The following is a 9,288-nucleotide window of genomic DNA, read 5'->3' as shown; positions in this document are numbered from 1 at the left end:
CCGCTACTTGGCATTACATTTTATGACGCACATGGCCCGGCCCAACAAGGTCGCATTTATGTCAGGTCCGGCCTTCATAACCAAAGAGTTCGACACTCCTGCCTTAGGCAGTCTTCTTCTACCACCATTCCTTCAAGTATTCCTGTAGGAAACAAAGCCTGGTTTTAAAAGACATAATGCCCCCTCCTTTAAAACGCTAACGATAAATCGGGGGGACCAGTTCTGGATAGCAAAACCATGTGGCAATCAAGGTGTTAAATACTCTCTTCCTGCACAGCCCTGGGGCAAATTGTGGCTGCATAAACCTTGCCCTTTTAGGAATGGAATGAGATTTGTCCATTTTGAGTGGCTGCTGTAAGCGGCCGTCAGCTCAACTTTCACCCTGTGACTTTTAGTATTAGAATTCTGAATTTAAAAAAGGGGTGGTGGTGCCAGAGTAAAAAAATGTAGAGGGGGAAGCTTAGTGCCATGATGATCCCTGAGAGATTGTGAGCTTTGAACGGAATGATCCAGTGGACCTGGCCTTGCAGGACTCGGGAAGCTGCCAAGTATGGAACACAATGCAACACAACAGCAGGGCTGAAAGAAACCGAAACCCAACAAGACGTCAGCTCTCTTGTTCGCTCGTTTCCACAAACACAATGAGCTGCTTTGTTTTCCAGCTGTTGTTAGGCCTTTTGACCCTGGAGGTTCGCTCCTCCGTACTGAAAATCCTGTTCTATTAACACAATAAAATGACTGTTTGCCTACCCAAAATGCTACATGACTTCCTACAATGCAAAAATGCTATCTGGCTTCCTGCAGAACCTAGATTTGCATGGTCTGATATCATTCAGCGATGCTTCCTTTTCTGGAGTTTTATGCAAAAAGAGTAAAAATGCTTTTTCAGGAGTCCACACAAAATGAATTGTTCTCCCCAGCAGGCGGGATATTTGTCAGGATGTTGGACAGTTCCTTTCGATTCTTTAAAACGGAGGTGTCGAACTCATTTGTTATGAGGGCCGGATCTGACATAAATGTCACTTTGTTGAGCCGGGCCATGCGTGTTGTAAAATGTAACATGAGGTACCAGAGATATAAACTTAATAAAGGTGATTTCAGTGGTTGAATGGCAATAGCGGGTTTGATTGGATTGGGGGTGATATGCAGAGGGGTAGTAGGTGTGGAGATACCAGCATTTGTTAGTGAGACAGGAAACCAAGGTCTCGATTCAGTCCAGGAGGATACAAAGAAAAAATGGACATAAGTCTGACATTAGAAATCACAAGATGCTGAACTAAGAGTAGCAGTGCTCTTACACTGTATTCTCCTGGACTGAATTGAGAGCTAGTTTTCTTGTCTCACTACCAATGTGTGCCATTATCATTTGGCATCTGAAATCGCTCCACTCAGCAAGATGTAAGGACCAATCCACATATTCTAATTCTTAATCAGGGTCTTTTGGAAAGAAAATAAATCCAAATAGGAACAGAGAAATCCAGTCCTTTTTTTAACTTTTCAGAAAAGCCAAAATAATTTCCTCAATGTACATTGTTCTTATCAGAAGAATCCAGCTAAAAGGATCAAAGATGCGGCCCACCTGGGACTCTGCAAGAGAGGACCTGCGTACTGGCTTTGTATTCTCCTCTTTTTTGGGAATAGGATTCCCTGTCTATTTCATGCAAGAGAGCTTTAGTAGAAGTGATGGGAAAAGTTGCAAACGGAGAACTTCTGCATAGCTGTTAACCACTAGGAGGGGTCTGTGGCTCAGTGGCAGAGCATCCGCTTTGCATGCAGAAGGTCCCAGGTTCAATCCCCGGCATCTCCAGTTCAAAGGACCAGGCAGTAGGTGATGGGGAAGACCCTGGCTGAGTGGAAGAGCAACTGCTTGGCATGCAGAAGGTCCCAGGTTCAATCTCCGTCCACGCCAGTTAAAAGGACTAGGTAATGGGAAAGACCCTGACCTGAGACCCTGGTTGAGTGGTTGAGCATCTGCTTGGCATGCAGAAGATTCCAGGTTCAATCCCTGGCATCTCCAGTTAAAAGGACCAGGCAGGAGGTGATGGGAAAGACCTCCGCCTGAGATCCTGGCTCAGTGATTGAGCGTCTGCTTGGCATGCAGAAGGTCTCAGGTTCAATCCCTGGTATCTCCAGTTAAAAGGACCAGGCAGGAGGTGATGGGAAAGACCTCCGCCTGAGATCCTGGCTCAGTGATTGAGCGTCTGCTTGGCATGCAGAAGGTTCCAGGTTCAATCCCTGGCATCTCCAGTTCAAAGGACAAGGCAGTAGGTGATGGAAAAAACCTTGACCTGAGACCCTGGCGAGCTGCTGCCAGTTGGCGTAGACAATACTGACCTTGATAGACCGACGGTCTGATTCAGTGTCAGGCAGGCTTATGTGCGTTCCTAGCAGAGAAGGGATCTGTGAACCTATGTTGTCCTTATTGATGGGTTCTGTCCGTCCTTGGAAGTCGCTAATCTTTGCCACCCGACTGGCATAGTGGGCATCCTAGAAACTTGGCAGGGGAGTTCTTCTGCTCCCACTCTGTCCTTTCAAGCTGGCGAGCACAGTGTTCTTCTGGGGAAAAAAATCTGGCTGTGATTTTTTCTTTCAATGCCAGGAACTCTTCCTCCTTGGCGCAAACGTTCTGTACAGCACTGGGGTCTGTGGTGGGTGAGGAAACGTGCCGTCCAGGCATTGCATGTCCTGAGAAAACAGACCTGGGTGGATTTGCTGTAATCAACGCTTGGAGGCCCCAAGAGGCGGCTTAAGGGTTTCGGTCCCCAGATTCCGTTCCATCTCCTTTGGACAGCAGCTGACTTGGACGGCCCCTCGCTGTGATCTGGCAATGTGATACTGCTGTGCATTTCTAGATGCTCTCAGGGTGACCCCAAGTTTGTGCATAAACGGACTGAGATCCTTTGGTTGGAGGCAATGTTCCCTCTAAGCTGAGTTAGTGTGAGCTAGCTCACAGCTGTTTAGCCTCCGGCTCACACATTTTTGTCTTAGCTGAGGAACGAAGGCTCCACAGCAAACGACTTTGTGCAGTAGCCAAATCACCTGCTCACAACTTTAATGCCAGTAGCTCACAAAGTAGAATTTTTGCTCACAGGACTCTGCAGCTTAGAGGGAGCACTGGTTGGAGGGCTCACCTACTCTTGTACAGCTCAGAGGCATTTGGAGATCGTGAGTTGAGGCATAGACAAAGGAAACACTCCTTAGAGTGTAGCGGTTAAGAGCAGCGGACTCTAATCTGGGAGAACCGGGTTTGAGTCCCCATTCCTCCACATTTCAGCTGCTGGTGTGACCTTGGGTCAGTTACAAGTTCTCTCAGAGTTGTTCTCTCAAGGGCAGTCCTCGAGAGAGAGCTCTCTCAGCCCCACCTACCTCACCGGGTGTCTGTTGTGGGGAGGGAAAGGAAGACTGTAAGCTGCTCTGAGACTCCTTCGGGTAGTGAAGGGTGGGGTATAAATCCAACCTACTTTACACAGAGAGTCATTCAAATGTGGAATTGGCCATCAGAAGATGGCGTGAGGGCCACAGGAATAAACAGCTTTCGAAGGGGGTTAGACAGACATCCTCCATGAATCTATCAAGAGCTACTAGTTATGGTGACTTTGGGGGATCTGTACATTCAGAGGCACTAATCCTTTGAATCCCAGAGCCAGGAGTCAATATAAGGGGGAGGCCTCGGTACACAGGTATGGTGCTGGGTGCGTGATCAGAAGCTCCGTGTTCAAATGCCTAGTGCTTGCAACAGCAATCCAATTTCCCCCCTCTACTCAGAAACGTTGGCAAGGACACAACCGTGCATCGTAAGCATCCTATACTGAAATGTTCCCTTCTAAGTCTTTCGAACAGACTTGCGTCTGCGAAGTGCCATCAAGTCGCACTTGCAGCTGAATTATGGTGACCCCAGTGAGGGGCTTTCAAGGCAAGGGAGAAGCAGAGGGGGTTGGCCATTGCCTTCCTCTGCAGAGCCTTCCTTGGTGGTCTCCCTTCCAAGTACCGACTCTACTTAGCTTCCAACTTATGGTGATCCCAGCGAGGGGCTTTCAAGGTAAGGGAGATGCAGAGGTGCTTTGCCATTGCCTTCCTCTGCAGAGCCTTCCTTGGTGGTCTCCCTTCCAAGTACCGACCCTGCTTAGCTTCCAAGTTATGGCGACTCCAGCCAAGGGGCTTTCAAGACAAAGGCGAAGCAGTAGTGGTTTGGCGTTGCCTTCCTCTGCAGAGTCTTCCTCGGTGGTTTCCCATCCAAAGACTTACCCTGCTTAACTTCCCCCAATGAGGGGCTTTCAAGGCAAGGGAGAAGCAGAGGTGGTTGGCCATTGCCTTCCTCTGCAGAGCCTTCCTTGGAGGTCTCCCTTCCAAGTACCGACCCTGCTTAGCTTCTGAGATCTGATGAGATCGGGCTAGATTGGGCTGCCTCCCCTCCTCTTATCCGCTATGAAACCCACATGGCTATCTTCACACTACGTCCCTTCCCTGCTCTTCGGACTACAGTTGTCTTTTATTCTTTCCACCCACAAAGTACAGAGTGTTCGAATAACTCCATTCTCAACTTTGCAGTTGCCACGAGGCTTGGGCAAAGGGCAGAGGGGATTCGGTGCCAAACAGATCGGCTGTTGTGACCAAAGGAGCAAAGGTAGTCTGAACGATCTCTGATAACTATTATATCTTGAGATATATTTGCCGCCTCCTCTGAGCGTCCTGGCTTGACTCTTATTTATGGGTTTCCTACTAGCTTTTTTTTTTTTGTCTCAGAGTTCTTTGTCCTCTTCCATCATCAGCTCAGAAAGTAATAAACCACAAGTAGCGGTTTCCGGTCTCTGCTGCTATTAATGGCACAGTAACCCTCTCGCCCAGGACTTTCTGGTTCACTTCCCAACAAGGGTGAAATGAAGTCAAAATGGGAATATTCTGATCTCCATAGAAGAGGAAGAAGAGGAGGAGGAGGAGGAGGAGATTGGATTTATACCTCGCCCTTCACTCCCTCTTCCTTGAGTGGTCTCCCAATCCAAGTACCGATCCTGTCTGGCTTCTGCAATCTGATGAGCTCACGCCATACCATGCTGCCTTTTGCTGGGTATTACAAGTTGAAAACACTCAGTATATCTGGGGTTAAATGTTTGTTTATGTTACTCACAGGAAGTCACGTGTTTCTCATGTAACCAATAGGGTTGCCAAGTTGATCTTCGCCAGGAGCGGGGGGCTCCCGGCTGGCGTCTGGTGTGTGCATGCGCAAAGCACGCGCGTGCCGCATGCACGTCACCCGGAAGTGACGGGAGGATGCCGGGCACGCTGGGGGCGGGGCCACGGCCATACAAGGGAAACCCATAGAGTTTTCCCTTGTATGGCCCCGCCCCCACCATGCCCGGCATCCTCCTGTCACTTCCGGGTGATGCACACGTCGGGGAGGAGTTCCCCCCGGGACCCAATCTGGCGGTGCCGGGGAACGGGCCTCTGGGGTGGGTTTTCCCTGCCCCCGGGGGGGACTTGGGATCCCTAAGCTCTTTCCAGAACTGTCCTTGAGAGAACAACTCTGACAGAACTATGGCTTGCCCGAGGTCATCCAGCAGCTGCAAGTGGAGGAGGGGGGAATCAAACCCCGTTCTCCCAGATTAGAGTCCGCACACTTAACCACGACACCAAACTAGCTCTACTGTTTGGAACTTGGTCTCATCTCTGCTTGAAAGCAGTGTGGCATATTCTCCAGTGGTGTCTATTTCCAGAGGGCAATCTATAGCTTCTGAGTGTTTCTCATGAATCAGTCAGCGTTTCTGTCTTTCCCTTATAGCTGAGATGCTTGGAAATAGCTTTTTTTTTTGCAAAAATTATTGGCACACGGACATGACTCAGGCAGTTAAAGTGGCATTCAAAATACTCATTTTCATCGCTTTGAAGTTTTTATTTTAAGTGGCTGTGACTCTCCAAGGTCTTAGACGCTGTCCTTCCCAGTTTGCAAATGGACATCTTTTAAACTGGAAGTATCAGAGGTCGATCCTGGGACCTGTTGCCCCCAAACGTACGTGATTTACTTAGGGGAGGGGCTGTGGCTCAGTGGTAGAGTCTCTGCAAGCATGCAGAACGTCCCAGGTTCAGTTCCCAGGATTTCACGATAAAAAAAAAAGGTGAGGCAGGAGGTGACGGGAAAGACCCCAGACTGAGACCCTGGATAGCTGCTGCCAGTCTGAGTAGGCAATACTCACCTTGATGGACCAAGAGTCTCCCAGCAAAGGACTTTCAAGGCAAGGGAGAAGCACAGGTGGTTGGCCATTACCTGCCTCCGCAGAGCCTTCCTTGGAGGTCTCCCTTCCAAGTAAGACAGCTTTATGTGTTCATATTTTGGCTCAGTGGCAGAGCCTCTGCTTGGCATGCAGAACCCAGGTTCAATCCCCAGCATCTCCAGTTAGAAGGACCAAGCAGTAGGTGATAGGAAAAACCTTGACCTGGGACCCTGGCTCAGTGGTAGAGCATCTGCTTGGCATGCAGAAGGCCCCAGGTTCAATCCCCGGCATCTCCAGCTAAAAGGACCAGGCAGGAGGTGATGGGAAAGACCTTGACCTGGGACCCTGGCTCAGTGGCAGAGCCTCTGCTTGGCATTCAGAACCCAGGTTCAATCCCCGGCATCTCCAGCTAAAAGGACCAGGCAGGAGGTGATGGGAAAGACCTTGACCTGGGACCCTGGCTCAGTGGTAGAGCATCTGCTTGGCATGCAGAAGGCCCCAGGTTTGGTCCCCAGCATCTCCAGTTAAAAGGACCAGGCAGTAGGTGATGGGGAAAGGCCTCTGCCTAAGACCCTGGCTCAGTGGTAGGGCATCTGCTTGGCATGTAGAAGATCCCAGGTTCAATCCCCGGCATCTCCAGTTAAAGGAGTAGGCAGGAGGTGATGGGAAGGACCTTGACCTGAGACCCTAGCTCAGTGGTAGAGCGTCTGCTTGGCATGCAGAAGGTCCCAGGTTCGATCCCCGGCATCTCCAGTTAATATAGGATTGGGTAAGATGTGATGTGAAAGACCTCTACCTCAGACTCTGGAGAGCGGCTGCCAGTCTGAGCAGACAGTACAGATCTTGATGGACCTATGATCTGATTTAGTAGAAGGTAGCTTCAGTTGTTCATGTGTATGTTTGTAACTTCTCCCAAACTCTGTAGAAACACTGTTATGACCAAGGTACCAAAATGATAATTGTGCAGGACAGGATACTGCGGAATAAGTTAAACATGCAATGCAGGATCCTGCAGAATAAGTTAATACAGCAATGCAAAGATCAGAGAGTGATAATGAGAGAATCAGAGATCTTGCATCTGCTCAAGCGTTCCTATCTCTGCAATGGGTGAGGGTATAGGGCCGAATTGCTACAGAATCTATTTGGGGTTCAGAGCAGCATAACACATAAGTAACATTCCCTCCAAGGACAAGCTATTTTTGCTGCACCGAGAGCTCTCCAATGTGTAATTTGGCCGGTGACCTTGCGGAGTTTGTGTATCGAAACAAAACTGCCTACCAAGCTGGTGTTTTCTCTCTAGACTAAAGAAAACAACGGCCAGCCCAAAGATTGTTTTCCTTTTCGGCATCTTTGGGAAACAATCCTTTCCTTTTGTGAACAGGGTGTGTGTGCTTTTGGGTTGTGGGACCGAGCAGAGGCTACATTTTACAGGAAAACAACAATGCCGCATTGCCAAGCAAAGTTCTTGGATGAAAGACACTTCAGTCTTAAAAACATTCTTATTAGTACTCCACTGCTCGGAACTGGGCATTCGGCTTTCTGTTTTTGTTTCAGAAGGCAGCCGTGTTGGTCTGCAGTAGAGCTGGATTCGAGTCCCGGAGCACCTAAGAGACCAACCAGATTTTCAGTGTCTGAGCTTTCGAGAGTCAGAGCTCTCGGGAGCTTGGACTCTCAACAAAGTTCTTCATATCACCTTTGCGTGATCTGGATACTATACTTCTATTGATAACAGGCCAAAATCTCATTTGCCTTTTTAGCTACCACATCTCACTGCTGACTCATGTTCAGTGTATGGTCTGCTAAGACCCCTAGATCCTTTTCGCACAAACTACTGCCAAGACAAGTCTTCCCCCATCCTATAATTACACATCTGATATTTTCCTACCTAAATGCAGAGCTTTACATGTATCCCTGATAAAATTCATTTTTGTTTTAGTCCAGTTTTCTAGCCTGTCAAGATCACCCTTTATCCTGACTCTGTTTTCTTACTGTATTTGCTACCCCTCCCAATTCACTATCATTTGCAAATTTAATAAGCGTTCCCTCTGTTCCTGGGTGCAGTTTCCGCAGTCCTGCTGCCATAAATTTTCTGTCTGCAGCTGACGAGATTATTTCATTCCACTGGCTCACCGTATCATTCGAGTCACGTTTTATGCTCCATCATGTTAATTTCCCCATTCTGAATGTGTCACTGGCCTTTTTTGGATAGCGATGAACAGCTGAGGAATGGTTTCTGCAGGCCAGCTTTGCTCCATCAGCTATCGATTGTACCGCAAGGCAGACTTGTGTTAAAGTATTTGTGATTTTTTGGCATGCGTGAGCACCTAGATTTCAAAGGAGACCTTCATTTCCGATCAACGCAGGCTTGTTGAAACACACTGCTTGTTAATCACACCAAAGTTTTGGTTCCACACATTATCTTCGGTGCAAGAAAACATGTTCCAGGTGACTCCGAGCTGATTTGCCCTATCGGCAGGAAATTCCTTTGAAAGCAATCCTCAAAAGCTCTTTATGACAACTCTTTTAGACTATCCCATGAGTAAGCCTGAATTGGCGGTCTTATTTGAAAGCACATTTTTGTGCATATTACTTAAAAAGCAGGTGCGTAATTTTGGGGAAGCAATTTTGCCTTGTTTTGTTAAACGAATGGCGGGAAGGGCACCGCATTTCTGGACTGTCTCGCAGTCAGGGTGTCCCCTGCATGAATATTATGGGTGGAGAGCTTTCATTAGGGTTTATAGATTAGGGGATTCCTGGCAATTTGGGGGCCGAGCCTTGGGGAGGGCAAGGTGTGAGGACCGGTGGGGTATAATGCCATGAGCCCCCCCTCTGAAGCCATTTTCTCCAGGGGAACAACTTTCTGTTGCCTGGAGATCAATTGTAATTCCAGGAGTGATATTTGTGTGTATGTAGAAGTGCTGTCAAGTCATAGCTGACCTATGGCGACCCCAGCAAGGGGCTTTCGAGGCAAGGGAGAAGCAGAGGTGGTTGGCCATTGCCTTCCTCTGCAGAGCCTTCCTTGGTGGTCTCTCATCCAAGACTTACGGTGATCCCAGCAAGGGGATTTCGAGGCAAGGGAGAA

The sequence above is a fragment of the Gekko japonicus genome, unplaced genomic scaffold (genome assembly GCF_001447785.1).
Source record: "Gekko japonicus isolate JY-2015 unplaced genomic scaffold, Gekko_japonicus_V1.1 scaffold4820, whole genome shotgun sequence".
Taxonomy (NCBI): Eukaryota; Metazoa; Chordata; class Lepidosauria; order Squamata; family Gekkonidae; genus Gekko; species Gekko japonicus.
Note: the sequence above shows the minus strand (reverse complement) of the source record.